The sequence below is a fragment of the Pan paniscus genome, chromosome 12, assembly GCF_029289425.2.
Source record: "Pan paniscus chromosome 12, NHGRI_mPanPan1-v2.0_pri, whole genome shotgun sequence".
NCBI classification, from domain to species: domain Eukaryota; kingdom Metazoa; phylum Chordata; class Mammalia; order Primates; family Hominidae; genus Pan; species Pan paniscus.
The window spans coordinates 64,176,932-64,192,662 of NC_073261.2; the positions used below are offsets into that span (position 1 = coordinate 64,176,932).

The window sequence follows — 15,731 nt, forward strand, 5'->3', positions numbered from 1 at the left end:
TTCACAAAACCGGTCCCCAGTGCTAAAAAGGCTGGGGACCACGGATGTACCTCACTTCCATCAGGTACTCTACAGACAAACTCTTTCAAAACAACCACTGCCTTTCCAATTCTATTAAATTATACTTGGCAATTCTTGTCCCTCAAGAACCGTAAGTCTAACCAAATGATGAAACCCCGTCTCTGCAAAAAATACAAAAATTAGCTGGGCATGGTGGCCTGTAGCATGTGTGTTGTCCCAACTACTCGTGAGGCTGAGACAGAAGAATCGCTTGAACCCAGGAAGCAGAGGTTGCGGTGTACCCAGATCGTGCCACGGCACTCCAACCTGAGCGACAGAGTGAGACCCTGTCTTTAAAAAAAAAAAAAAAAACTGTAGAGTTTGAGAGCATCCCCAACATTTCCCTGCAAGATAAACGTTTACATTTGTCTTACTTCCAAAATAAAAATGTAACCTCAAAATCAAAAAAGCATTGTTTGAACATGCTGCAACTTGAGATTACATATAGCATATTAAAAATAACCTTCTGTAACTTCAATAAGTGTTCACAATTATACAACTGACATTGTATTTTAAGTAATTTAATAAATTGCTTTGGGAAGTCTCAATTTCTTGGTAGTTAGGATGAAGGTTTCCAGTGACACATTTTCTTAAAAGAGAATATGCTCTTGGTTACAGCGAAGGGGACACCAGAAAGTGAGGTACTACAACCTCAGACTGCAGGACTCCTTGGCTTATCCATTTGGAGTCTTGTAGGGTAGCAGCTTGGAGAGAACTGCCTGACTCGCTCTTCCAAAAGCAGGCACAAAGAGTGCAGAAAGTTCTGCAGAGTAGGCATGTGTAGAGATTTTTAAATAATGTTGTACTAGGCCAGGCACAGTGGCTTACACCTGTAATCCCAGTGCTTTGGGAGGTGGAAGTGAGAGGATCACTCGAGGCCAGCCTGGGCAACAGAGAGAGATCCTGTCTCTACAAGAATAAAAAACATATAAAAATAATATTGGATTAAAGTGCATGGTCTAACACTTTGGGGAAGGGAAAAAAAATAGAGAAATGAGATAAAGGTATCAAGGACACTCCTTATAATAAAACAAATTAACCACTGCACACCTAGTGCCCAGCCATTAGCTGAGTGAGGGCTTGTCCATATGCCATGGGCGCAATTGGATACACAGTCAAGTGGTGACTGAGGTGTCTTCATTTCACAGAGAAGTAAACTGGTTCACAGGATCAGAAAGTTGTCTGATGTTCCCAGAAAAAGTAGAGGGAGAGGGCAGGAACTGAGAACCCAGATGGGCCGCCCCTAGCCCAGAGCTGCATGGAGGGAAATGGGCATCCCCATCCTCGCTGAGCACATCCAAGCTGATCCTTGATCCAGGCAGGCCACCCCTAAAACCCCATCCTGGAGGCCTCTAGACACCAGCACCCCTTAACAACAACTACTATCCTCCCCACCCATACCTCTTCTCAGCCTGGTTTCTCCTGGCTTAAAACATCCCTTATCTTGCTTCTCTCCATCCTTACCCCCATCCTTGAAGGCCCAGGTTCAAATCCTGTCTCCTCTTCCATGAGGACAGCCTCGATTCCCCCAGTCCATCGATTTCATCCTCTCCTCCTGGCACTCAGGATCCCCCAAAAGGAGTACCAAGCCCTCACCACCTGGAATCCACTCTCCTGGCTACGATGCTTCCCAGGAGAAATGGTTCCAGGTGAGCCAGGAGGCTGGAACTAAGCAGCCTGTCCCTCAGGTGGTAAATGACAGCCAAGGGCTGGCAGGCCCCGCCCACGGCACACAGCCACTAAATGCCAGCGCTCCTCCTCTCACACTGAGCATCCAGTTAAATTGGGCTTCCTCTGGGATGCTGCCTCTTCTCCACAGTCAGACATCATCCTCCTCCCAGAGGAAAACACTTCTAGTGATGTGTGACCCTGGGTGGCAACTTCAGAGCAAGGCGGCAAACAAGCAAACCAGCTCCCTGCTCCATCTCGGATTCCTGTCCCGCCTCTTCTCCCTTTCTCAAAGGCTGGTTAAATCCTAACACCTTACTGACAAGTGTTTCAGGACTGTTGTTTTGAAGTTGTTGCTTTTTAAGTATCAAAATAAACCATATACATTTTAAAATATGTAACCTCAAAAAAAAGTAACACTTTGGCCTTTTATCCAAATGTTCTATAAAAGGGGAGGCATCATTCAGGCCTTCAACCAAGACTTGCTTCCGTATTTAAAGAAGTGCAATAGTAACATAGCTTTCTCCGGCCACCCGCCAAGAAAAGTTTTTGTCGCCACAGTAAAAAGAGAACATGTTTGCTCAATATGTGGGCACTATTGAACTGCTTAAAAAACTGGGCCTCTTTTACCAAGCAATTTGAGTCACCTCAGTTTTAAACGAGTCTCTGCACGTTCCCTTCATATACCATAGGTGATCACATATGTGGAGGGACGAGGGACCACAGCAATCCCAGTGCCACGGGCTTCCAATCTCGCCGGTCTGCCTGTCACTCTCCCTGGGGGCGTCCAATCCTCTCCCCCAGCCTCCGCTATCTCTAAATTGATGGCTGCCCACTCTGTGGTCCATTGTGACCTTCTTCTCTCTCCCTCTCTGGATGGTGCCCATGGGCCCCTAGTCGTGAGTGGGGTAGAGATGAAAATAAAGAATCATCACCCTGAAGCCGCTGGTGGCTACCTGAAGCTTCATGATACCATTCTCTGTATCTGCACTTGTTTGAAAATTTCCATTATAAAGAGTTAAAAAAAGACGATCCATCAGAACTTTGAAGAATAAAAGTTTTTAAAAAAAGAGAAACATTCAGTTAAAAATAGGAGTATTCATGAGAGATATTTTAAGTTCATTTGAAGGAAATAACTCCTTATGTGGTAAAGGAAAATAACAAAAATATAATGGCTGCATCTCAAGAATAAAGTTACATAAAAGTTCCTTATAAACAAGCTTCAAAGACAACCATAAAATGATAAAGGTAAAAATACATCTCACTAGTTCCAAATGTTGACTATTTAGAAAGGATAGCATTTGTAACACTTCAACACTTTCATTATTAGACAAATATATTTGAATCTGAAAATATCATTCGGCTTCCCAGTGAACAATCTAGAGCCAGACCTGGAGGGTTAAAAACACACATGCACATAAAACTCACCACAATTGTGTTATTCCCTGATCAAGACTCAAAAAAGAAGTACTTTGGAGAACCAGTTGGATGTTAAGTGCTTCTCAAAGAAAATAAACAATTAGAAAAATTTCTACCAGGCACTTTGGGAGGCCAAGGCAGGTGGATCACCTAAGGTTGGGAGTTCGAGACCAGCCTGACCAACACGGAGAAACCCTGTCTTTACTAGAAATACAAAATTAGCCAGGCATGGTGGTGCATGCCTGTAATCCCAGCTACTCAGGAGACTGAGGCAGGAGAATTGCTTGAACCCAGGAGAAAGAGGTTGCAGTGAGCCAAGGTCATGCCATTGCGCTCCAGCCTGGGCAACAAGAGGGAAATTCTGTCTCAAAAAAAATTCTGAAGCACAAATAAACTGCAGCAAGTTTATGGTCCATAGAAATATCTTCCCAGAGTATTAACACTTTCATATTCATGAGTTCAATGGATTCCAATAATAAACATGTGAAGTTGGCTGTGCAGGTTTCATGCTATTCTGCAGGGAGGTGGGAAACAGGAGCTAAGTGGGTTGCCATAGTTACAAAGACATTTGATGTCAGCTCTGGGACCAAAACCTACTTCAAGTTCTCTACATCAGCCAGTCCCTGACCCCCCACTCCCAGGATCTCCACTCCCTGTGACAGCTCTTGCTGCTTCTGGGGTCTTGCACCAATAGCAATCTCCACTGTTTCCCCCATCTTCAGCCTCTCCCTCTCCAAAGGCACCAGGCACATGCTCCTTGTCATGCCCATTTGTCCTGCCTTGACCCTCCCAATCCCCCTCACCTTCTAGAATCTTCGCAGTCCTTGCACCCTCCTGACTTTCTAGGGCACCCAATACTGCTGGCCACCATGTCTACCCCACCCCAAGCTCAGGAACCCCCGGGGTTCTCTTGCATGTTGGCAGCCTTTGCTCCTTGGCCCCATCCCACAAAATGGACTTGCTCCACAGTTCTGGGCCCAAGTCTATTGCTGGGTCTTCCCTTACCCCCTATTCTTGTCCCCTAGACATCACTACAGACTCCCATATCCCATATGCTAAAAAATGCCCCAATATACCTGTGTCATGGCCCTTCTCCTAACCTCCCTTAGTTGGTTTCCAAATTCCTTTACACCCACCATGAGTCTTTTTCTCTCATCCACCTCTTCCAAACAACACACATACATATTTCAATCTTGTACTATCCCTGCCCTGGTTTGAGCCCTCAGTTTCCCCTCTACTAAGACTAACTTTAATGATGTGGCCTAACTCAACAAATGTCAAACGCCTACTTAAACCAAGCAGTGTTGAAAACAGGCAGCAAAGAACCAAGTCAGAGTTGATTGCTGTAAGGTTGATAAACACTTAGATGAAATATGAAGCACTGCACAGGGGATAAGGAAAGGCTGCTTTATGCAGGGTGATCAGAGAAAACCTTTTCTCAGAGAAGAGGTGAGGATAGTTCCAGGCAGGGGGAGCAGTCACCACAAAGGCCAGAGGCAGGAAAGCTGGGGGCCTTGTGCCTGGAATGAAATGAGGGGGAGAAGGGAGGTAGGAGGAGGAGGGCAGATCACCAATCCTGGTAGGTGACATTTGAACTCTGGCTTTCCTCTGAAGAAGACAGGGATTCTGACTGGAGGATTCTGAGTAGAGAAGTAACCTCAAGTCATTTCAGTTTTTAAAGGATCCCTCCAGCTTCTTTCTGAGAGAAACTGGTAGGGGGCAAATGGGAAGCAGAGAACAGAGGGACTGCAATGACCTGCCCGGGGTCAGGCTCGCCTCATTCACGCTCAGGCCCATCTTCCTCAATGCAAGCCTGGCCATAACTTGTCAGCACACCCTCTCTCTCTCTCCCCTGACCACAAGAACTTTCACTGGTTCCTCACTACCTCCATAACTATTAACTGCCACATCTCTGCATGATCCCCGAGATTGCATCATGGCCTATTACACCTTTCTAAGCACCATGCACTCCAAACCCAATGGATCACCTGCTGTTTCCCCAAAAGACCTCTATGAGCCTTTCTGTTGTGTCCTGTTTTCTCAGCCTACAATCCCTTGAGCACTTCTACCTTCCTTTCTCTGCCTCTGAAATGTTATTCACATCCTTCAAGACCAAGCCCACAGGCCACTTCCTTAAGAAGCCTTTCTTGGCTGCCTCCAACACATAATTTGCTTACACCTCTACCAAGGCAATCTTACCAGTTCCTGGCTGTCTCCACCACACTGCCCACTGAAGGCAGCAATCACGCACAGCCAAGCACAGTGCTAGGCACACACCAATTGCTCAATCAATGCGTGTTTGGTCGGAGAACAAACTGCTCACTTCACCAAACATCTTGAGGTCTTAAGGAGAAGTATTCCAGGGCAGGTTTTCCGTGTTGGCTACTGTAATCTGGAGACCAGGGGACCCTCTGATGGAGTCTCTGGGGACTGTCTGCTCAGCACTAACAAAGGTACAAGTAGGGACCACAGTGTGGACAGATTTGAACTTAGGCCTACGAAGACTCTTGCCTTCTCTGCTAGACATCTCTAAGCAGGCCCATATTTTGTTTTAAATTTCCATAAAGTATTGGAAGTATGTTTTTCCTAAGGTCATTCTAGAAGTGTACAAAAGAAGAAATGAGCACTTAGAAGGACCCACATCAAGTTAACTGTAGTTATAGTGGTGAGAGAGGGTGGAATTAGTTTTATTTTCCTTTACTTTATCTTGAATACTTTTTCTAAATAAACATTTAATGAAAGTCATTTAGAAAGAATGCCAAGTACTACCCAAGTTACATTTGCAGAATGGGTCCAAAAATGAAAAGTACCAAACAAATAAGGAGACATGAGGCCATGGAATTATGTAATACCACTTACACTGTAAGATTACAAGAGCTGAAAATGTTTTAAGTGGCTTGTCTGAAGCAAGCAATTAAAATAATTGGCCCTGTGCTTTCACCTCTGAAATAATTATTTCACTAAACATAAAGCAGATGTTGTGAGCATCTTGGGCACTTATTGATGACTCTTACCCAAACTAAACTTCCATAAGCTCCATAATTGACCATAAACCAGTTCTCATCACTGCATCCTAGCTCATGTTACACAGGTGGCCAAACAACTCTGAATGGGACATTTCAATGACTGTCTTTAGCGAGGAAATGTCAAAAACAGGCAACTAACAAATAATACATCTTAAAGCTAAAGCTATATCAACAAAGTATTAAATAAAGATTTGTCTTCTAATTTTCAATAAAAGATCTACAGAACTTTTAATGAAATAGCTCATTTAAACACAAAAGATCTAGTTGCTTTAGTTATCACCCTGTTAAAGAAATAAAAAGGGGAAGAGGAAACTGCAGTCAGGCACAGTGCTAGGTATTCCAGGTGTAGCTTTATATTACTTTCCCCAGTAAATCTAACATAGGGCTTTATCTTCCCCATTTTACAAGTGAGAAAATTTATCCTGAAATAGTTCGTGTAATTTTAACTTTAGGCATTCCCATACGTAACTGAGACTCAGATTAAATAACTTGTCCGTAGTCACACAATAAGTGGTAAAAATAGAATTCAAGTCTATTTCACAAAAGACTACATGCCACACTGTATGACTGATTCCACTTACATGAAGTTCAACAGGTAAAACCCATCTATGATGACAGAAGTCACATCTATGATGATGTAAGAAAGAGTAACAGTTCCTTCAGGGTGAGGGGGTGGGAACACGGACAAGACATGGGCGCAGGAACCTTCTGCAGTACTGAAAATGTTCATTTCTTAATCTGAGAGCTTACATACATGAGCTCATGCTTAATATTAACACTTCTCACACTTTACTGCATGTTATACATGAAGTTAAAAAAAATCCTCATCTTATGGACTCCAAGTTTATGCTCTTAACCACTAAACCACCACATGGCACTCGGACAGAACCTAGCCACATGCCAGAATTGATTACCTTGGATTATCAATTTTTTCAAACATTCTGGTAAGCTACGTACATCCTACTCATATCAGAATGAAGACACCTGAACCCTCTGTTTTAAAATGCCACAGAATGAAAAGTAGAAAGTATCAATTTCCTGGCTACTGGGAATTTCCCCCTCTGTAGCCACATCAGAAAATGGTTTTTGTTTTTTTTAAGTTATAGATGCACAGAAAATAATGTGTAACATTCTTAAAGTTATATATGAAAATACCTAAAGCTAAAATTGCACAAGATACATGTTATGACTCTCAAAAGACATCTGAATTTTTGTTACAAAAATTAAGACAAGGCAAAAAGACAAAGCTGGTGGGCAGAGGTTGTTAATACTCACAGGGCAACACACAGAGGGCAAAAATCTCAACTCTTAAAATTTGTAACAAATAGAAAACTCAGTACAAATAACTTTTTCCAGCAGCAAAGTAATTGTGCCACATAAGCCCTAATAATAAATTCTCCATCAAGTAACAAGTTCTCTTTGCTGAAGCTTTGTTCAGCCTGGCAAAGTCTCCTTACCAGTGAGTGATGATGAAATCATTACATCAATTCTCCCAAAACCTTACCCCACACATACATACACCTCTTATTCAAACAGTAATTGCCTCTCCAGAGAGAGGAATGTATTCATTCTGTAATTTGCAGACACATTTGGCAAGTACGTAGGAACAGCAATCCCACCTTAGAGAGTGGAGAAAAAGACAGCTGGGTCCACACCTTTTGGGTGTTTGTGCTGTTTTCTTTACTGGATGCAGCCAGGAAACATTTACCACTTCAGAGTCTAGTTTAATTCATGTTTTAACCTTCTGTACACACCAAAAATACCAAGCAACCAAATGACTTTAGTTTCCCCTGGGCACTTACATAAGAGACCAAAAGGCCTTTATGAGAATCTTTCAGTATTGGTAATGTATGTACCACCATCAGGGATGTTGCAATAGATTACACATCACCAAGTATTATCCTAGTTGCAAGATCTCAAGATCTCAATGTTTATAAAAGTAACCATAGGCAGTTATTAATTTTTAAAGTCTCTAACAGACTTTCCAATAAAACCATCAAAAAAATACAGAAAAATACAGTCAAATACTACATCCATTAACCAAGTCAGAAAGAATGAAAAGCACTGACCCAGTATGTCAAGAGTATTAACAGCTGTGGATCAGCATCCCTAAATTAGGATTTTCATGAAACCCTAGCATTGCTAGAAAACATTTAAAGCTAAGGCCAGGCGCGGTGGCTTACGTCTGTAATCCCAGCACTTTGGGAGGCCTAGGCGGGTGGATCACGAGGTCAGGAGTTCGAGACCAGCCTGGCCAACATAGTGAAACCCTGTCTCCACTAAAGACACAAAAATTAGCCGGGCGTGGTGGTGGATGCCTGTAATCCCAGCTACTGGGGAGGCTGAGGCAGGAGAATCACTTGAATCCAAGAGGCAGAGGTTGCAGTGAGCTGAGATTGCGCCACTGCACTCCAGCCTGGGCGGGAGAGTGAGACTCCATTTCAAAAAAAAAAAGAAAAAAACATTTAAAGCTAAGTTTCAAAGTTTGAGAAACAGAGGATTCACTTTTTCTTTTATCCCTGCATCAGCTGAAAAAGCCCTGCATATTTCTCTTCAGAACATACCAACGATGCCTCACTAATGCAACTATTTAAAAAAAAAAAACCCACATATCTGAACAGTATAGTCAAAATCAACTATGAATTATCAGTTCTACTTTCCTATTTTTAGCACAACTTTAGTTTATCAGAAACCTAAAACATGACTTTTCTTTAAAACAAGAAAATTTTCAAAACTACAAACCTTCAGATATTCAGCCCTTCACCAGAAGCCCAGAAAAAAAATTCATAATTTTTGAACAACAAGCAAATCATGCTTATTTTCCTCAAAATACTACTTAGGTTTTAAGAACCTTCTGATGTGCATCTGCCAAATGTGGCTGATTTCAGTCTCAGACAGGCAAATCTAAAAGGCTACCACAGGGTTACTGTTTTTGGTAAGGGGAAGTCGATGCCAGGAGGAACTTTTCTATTGATTACAGCAATGACCACCATTTATTAAGCACTTCTCAGCTCTCCTGGTGCAGTGCTAGGAGTTTGGCAAACATCCTATTTGTCCTCAGAAATAATCTTGCAGAGCAAACACCACCATCCCCAAAACCAGATGTGTAAAATGAGGCTCAGGTGAAGAATAACTTGCCCAAGATCACTGAATTAAATGTGGCAGAATCAAGTCTAATGAATGGTAAGGGTGAGAACTGGTCAGTTTCACAGAGAATTAGGCCTTCATCATACAAATGCCGCCTGCACAAAAACTAAATGAGAAACAGTGAACCCTTGCTGTAGGGAGAAAAAGCAATATTCCGAACTAAAAAAGTAGTTTCAAACAGAAGATCTAACGATAAACACATTTGTAAAGTCTGGGCAGGGAGGAAAAGGATTACTCAAATTACTCAAGTACAGCCGTATGGGGCTCCTTCACTTCTGTGTTCTTAAAATCTAATCTGGTTTAAGAGCGCATGGGCTCAGAGTAAAACTCTCCCAAATTCCTCCAGGCTTAACCACCCTCTACTCAAAAGAACCAGGAGCAGGAGTTAGGACAATAGGAAGTGACCGCCCTGCCCTGCCCTGCCGGTCCTCCCTCCGGGTCAGCTGTCAGATCCGCATGGGTGCGACTATAAGCCGGCACCGGAGCCCCGGGACTGGCTCGGCCAGGGTCGCCGCCTTTTCACTCCCAGTCCCGGCCCTGTCGGCCACCTCGTTTACCACCTCCAGAGGCACAAATAATTATGCCGGAAGAATTTGTTTTAACAAGTAGAATTCTATATTCACCAACTGGCTTCGCTATCGGATATTACGGTAGGGTTCCAACAAGAGAAGGGCAAAAGAATATAGTTTAATTGTTCTAAACAATCTTTCTGAGAAGTTGGGGTGGCTGAGGCGGCCACGGGGATACAGCTCAGGCACCTGTGAGCTAAGCCCACTCAACAAACTAACCACCCCTACGTTTTGGGCAGAAGAGCGCCGCCTCGCCAACCCAGGTTATAAATGTACATATTTTTAAAGATGAGCTTTGACGCTGTGACACTTGTGGGGAGTCTCCCGACGGCTCCTCTACTTGATGGGGGTACAGGGAGTTCTGCGGCCCCCAGCCCCGAGTTTCAAATACCGTGGCCTGGAAATTAACCAGGTGACTCGGTTTATTGCCTCCAGAAGGGTCCGCCTGCCGTGCTGGAGTAGCCGCCAGTCCCGCGCCCGCAGCCCCGGCAGGGCCCCCCACGCCCACCTTCCCACGACGGGTGTCTGGCAGAGTCCGGCTTCAGGCGCTCCCTGGCCTGGCAGCACCCACCCCACTCCGCCCCACCCCACCCCCACGACTCGGGCTAGCAGCCTGGTTAATCATTCAACGCAAACAGTGTGGAATATTTTTTTTTAAAGGTCAAAGCGAAAGGTTTTCCCGAAGTTTGGCAGAAACCAGTTTTGGGGGAGCCGGAGACAGAAGTGGCAGAGGTTGGGGGTGGGGGGTGGGGAGCGGCTGCCGGCGGCTCTTTGGCTCACAAAACACCTGATCTCCCCGTGCGGCACGGGAGGCCGGCGCAGTGCGAGGGTGGGGTGCGGGGGTGCGAGCGAGGAATCACGCGCGCCCCCCTCCCCGAAATGCCCGCGCGCCCCGGATGAGGAGGCCCGGCCCCAGATGCCCCTTGCCAAAGCCCGCATCGCCCCGGCGCCGGATCCCCCGGAAGTTGGGGTGCAGCGAGGAGGGGGAAGGTCGCCGGGCTCCAGGGCGAGGTGGGCACGGAATGGGTTGGGAGGTTCCAAAGCCCCGCAGCGGGCGGTGTCCCTCTCCTCTCCCTCGGGGCTGAGGTTGGGTGGCTGGGACGGCGGGAAGGTAAGGGAGGCTTAAATGCGGCAGGAGCCACCTAGGGACGGCTTCCTCCACCGGGGCGCGGGTACGAAGCCGGAACCGGCGAGGAACCGGGCGGGGGTAGCAGGGTGTCCGGAAGGTGGGGCCGGGAAGCAGGGAGGCGGAAGGGGACTGGTAGAGGGGCCTGGCGGTGAGAGGGCAGCGGGGAGGGAGCCGGCGGGGGTGCTCGGCGCCCGGGCCCTACCTTGTCCGGGAGCAGCTCCAGCTCGGCGGGGCGGGGGCAAGGGCGGGAGATCGCGGCCACATCCACGTCCCGGCCGCTCCGCGCGGCTCAGCCCGGCGACCGCCGCAGCTCACGCTCCATGCGCGGCGCCCCGGCGGTGTCGGCGGCAGGGACTGCTCCGGCTCGGCTCTGCTAGCCTCCGGCACTTGTTGCAGCTGCTGCCGCTGCCGCTGCCGCTGCGCCTCACTCCCGGCTCCGGTTCCAGGCGCAGCAGCCGCCGCGGGCGCCCGGCCCCGCCCCTCCCCTGCCCGCCCGCCAATGGGGCCCGGCCCCGCCCCTCACGTCACCGCCCGACGGCCCCGCCCCGCGCCCCAAGTTTTGGGAGGGTTCCGCTCTCCCCACCCGGTACCAGGACCCACCCGGGCCCGCGCTCCCCGCGGCTTCCAGGGACCCTCCAGCCCCCACGCACCCGCCTGCAAAGCCGAGGGTTAAGCTGGGGAAAGGGGGCCTCTAGGAAGGCGACCCCCCTGGAAATGTCTGGCAGCTCCAAAAACACCAATGAAACTCAGCTCCAGCCTCCGCCCCTCCAGTTGTGGGTGGCCCCTCTTGCGGTTCGTCTGAGGCTAGGGGACTAGGCGCATCGCCTAGCGAGACTCCAGTGGCCTTTTCTGTCCAGTTTGTAACCGGAACTAGACCGACCCCGGCCGCCCCCTCCAGTGGTGGGGCGGGTGAGGAATGGCCCCGCCGGGGAGGCGGGGGAGGGAGGCCTGGGCCACCCTGGGGTCTGACCTTTGCTCCACCTCTTAGGTGCTCACGACCCAGAGTGGTGCCCTGCTTGGTACTGCCACTGGATCCTCTGGCTTATGAAGCCGTCCAGGACAGGAAGGGTGGGGGGTGGTCCTTAGTTCTCTTCGTGGGGTCATGCAGAGTGGTTTCCTCGAGGTCCCACGCCCGTCTCAGGAAGCCAGAAACGCAAGATGCGGGGCGCTCGGCCCGAACCCGTGCCGCGGCCCAAGGGGCAAGGCGGATACCGAGGCGAGGCCTAAAGGGCCGGACTCTGACCGCACCCTCCGGACACTGCAGGGCTCCGCCGGCCAGAGGCGGCCTTGGCGCCAACCACACCTACCAGCGGGGTCCCCAGGCCCACCGATGCGCCCTCCTAGCCCCGCGCTCCTTCGAGGGGTTCCAAGGTGACTCAGAGACGCAGCTGACACAATTCTGAGGCCCCCAAGTAAGCCTGGCGATACCGGATGGAGAAGTTACCTGGTCTTGAAAGGCCCAGTCCAGCCAGCGAGACCCGCGTGCGCTCCGCGGGGAGGCAAGCCTAACCAGGGGCTCACCTGGAAGCGTCCCCGCCCCCTGGTCCTTATCTCTGAATCGAAACCGAACCTGGACCCATCTAGATAATTGGACTGAGCAATTAAGGACGCTTCGCTCCTAACTGTTAGCATTTTTCCCTAAGGCTCTCGGAGGCGGAATCAGCTGGAAAGGAACATTGCTAAGTAGGAACTTCAGGCACCTGTAAACTGAGCCCACTCAATAATCGGCCCTTTCCCTTAACCAAACTCAGCAAAGGAAGAAAGACCAAGTTGCTGCGGATGCACAGAGCCACGTGGGTGCGGGTCCTCTAGAAACAGGAATTCAGAGTCAGTAGATATGGAAATGTTATGGTTTGCAGTCTTCGGACCATGCTGCTTTCATGCTGTTCACATGATTCTCCTCGGACTGCGAGGTAAAGTCCAAGAAACAAGTCGAATGTTTGTATATTCATAGAAAAAACATCTGTAAGGGTGCACACCGACTGTTAACCACGGTTACGCGGGGAGGGGAAACAAGGGAGTTACATTTTTTTACTCCATTGACTTTGGATTTTGTATTTTTCCAGTTGTATTTACTTTCATAATTTAGAAAGCTAATAAAACATGTTTAAAGAAACAGAAGCTAGAAATTCTCTAAGAACTCTAGGAAGTAGAGGCCGGGCGCGGTGGCTCACGCCTGTAATCCCAGCGCTTTGGGAGGCCGAGGCGGGTGGATCACAAGGTCAGGAGTTCGAGACCTGTCTGGCCAACATGGTGAAACCCTGTTTCTACTAAAAATACAAAAATTAGTGGTGACATGTACCTGTAATCCCAGCCACTTGGGAGGCTGAGGCAGGAGAATCGCTGAACTCAGGGAGGCGGAGGTTGCAGTAAGCCGAAATCGTGCCACTGTACTCCAGCCTGGGTGACAGAGTGAGACTCTGTCTCAAAAAAAAAAAAGAACTCTAGGGAGTATAAATTAATAAATGAAGTCTATGTCTTCATTCTGTATCAAAATAATATTGAGTCCATGTTCCTGGGTTTAAATAAAGATATCTCTAGGCTGCTGTCTGATATTTAAATGCAGTGATGAGACAAAGCGGACATCTAAGGAAGATTTTCTATGCCATCAGATTGGTATATTGTTTCCAAGCATATGTGTCTTCCCTTTAAATGCACTCCCTGTAGCCACAGACATGCTTGCAAGAACGGCCAGCCGAGGAATTTATAGTAAAGGAGCTGCTACAATGTCAGCTGGCAACCAACTAGGAAATTAAGCTTGTGTCCCTCGCTGCCCAAGGCTGCCCAGGCCATGAAATTTAAAAATAAGGGTATTCTTAGGCCAGGCGCAGTGGTTCATGCCTGTAATCCCAGCACCTTGGGAGGCCAAGGTGGGCGGATCACTTGAGGTCAGGAGTTCAAGACCACCCTGGCCAACATGGTAAAACCCCGTCTCTACAAAAAATACAAAAAAATTAGCCAGGTGTGGTGGTGGACACCTGTAGTCCCAGCTACTTGGCAGGCTGAGGCAGGAGAATTGCTTGAACTCGGGAGGTGGAGGTTGCACTGAGCCGAGATCGTGCCACTGCACTCCAGCCTGGGCGACAGAGCAAGACTCCGTCTCAAATAAATAAGGGCATTTTCTCCATGGTGGCTTTAACACAGTTGGGAGTATATCTACAATGGTTACCTTGTGTCTTTTGGGGAGTAACTCAATGCTAGATTCCACATCGCTTGGCTATAGTCCCTACTGTTAGGTTGGGACCCAGGTCCATCATCAGTAGGCAGAGATGTGTTATTCACTTATTCAACAAAAATGTACTGGCCATCCTCTAGATGCAGCACAGGACTAGGCGCTGGAGTGGTGAACATGGCAAACACACTCCCTGCTTGGAGCTCACAGTCTAGCTGGAGAGAGGGGCTTAACGATTAAATGCACTATCAATTAATTACAATTGTGATATGGGCCACAGGGAGTGCAAGGTGGTGAGATCATGTGGGGAGTCCATGAGGAGTTCCTGGCTGGTTCAGACTATAAAGGAAGACGTGGTTGAGGAGGAAGTTAGAGAGGCAGGCAGGGGTTAGATCACACAGGGCCAGTACACCACATTACAGAGTTTGGACTTTATCCTGAGACATTTGAAACAAGAGTCATACACTCAATTTTGCATTTTGAAGTAGATCATTCTGACTGCAATGTGAAGAAGGAATAGGGAAAGGGGAAGAATGGAATGGAGGGACAGTTAGGAGGCTGTTGCTATAATGTGAGAGGGGCCATTTGTTTAAGCAGTAGAGCAAATGTAGAGAGGTAGACACCAACAAGACTTGGTAATTGCTTAGGGGGGATGAATCAAGGAAAACTCCCAGATCTCTGCTTCTTTAACCAGATGGATGGTGGTGCCATTTTCTGAGTTGGAGAACCCTCTCAAGGTTCAAATTTGGTCAAAGTAGGTTTGAGGTGCCTGTGAGATGTCCGGGTGGAGATGTTGAACAGGTGGTTGGCTGCAGGGTCTGGGGCTCTGAGGAGAGGCTGGGGCTGGAATAGCTGGTGTGGCAGTGGTAATGAAGTCACCAGAGGCTTGTGGGCTCCTATGAGAGTGTACAATTAGATCAGAAGAGGACCTACCACTGAGCCTTGAGGAACTCTTATCTAAGGGCCAGACAGAGGCAAACCTCTGGCAGAGGAGGTGGAAGAGCAGCCAGAGAGGCAGGAAGAAAACCAGGAGCTTGGCCAGGTGCAGTGGCTCACGCCTGTAATCCCAGCACTTTGGGAGGCCAAGGCAGGTGGATCACCTGAGGTCAGGAGTTTGACACCAGCCTGGACAACATGGTGAAACCCCATATTTACTAAAAATTAGCTGGGCGTGGTGGCAGGCGCCTGCAATCCCAGCTACTTGGGAGGTTGAGACAAGAGAATCGCTTGAACCCAGGAGGTGGAGGTTAAAGTGAGCCGAGTTCACACCATGCACTTCAGCCTGGGCGACAGAGCGAGACTCTGTCTCAAAAAAAAAAAAAAAAGAAAAAACTAGGAGTTTGGGGAGGTGGGGGTCACAGAGTCCAGGGCCAAAAGCACTCTAAGCAGGAGGCAGTAGTCAACAGCACTCAAAATGGGTGACAAAAGATGCGTCTAGTGGCACACACCTATAGTGTCAGCTACTCAGGAGACTGAGGTGGGAGGATAGCTTGAGCCCAATTTGAGGCCAGCCTGGGCAACATAGCAAGACCCCCATGTCT

The 15,731-nt window shown here is 47.9% G+C and overlaps 1 protein-coding gene across 1 annotated transcript in view; it reads right to left on the bottom strand.

The window, feature by feature from the left end:
* B3GNT2 (UDP-GlcNAc:betaGal beta-1,3-N-acetylglucosaminyltransferase 2) overlaps window positions 1-11,489 on the bottom strand; it is a 28,668-nt gene extending 17,179 nt beyond the window's left edge. Inside the window, exon 1 of the mRNA XM_003830876.5 lies at window positions 11,221-11,489. The gene's annotated coding sequence lies outside the window, so the exon portion shown is untranslated. The remainder of the gene's footprint in view (window positions 1-11,220) is intronic.
* Window positions 11,490-15,731: the final 4,242 nt, after the last annotated feature.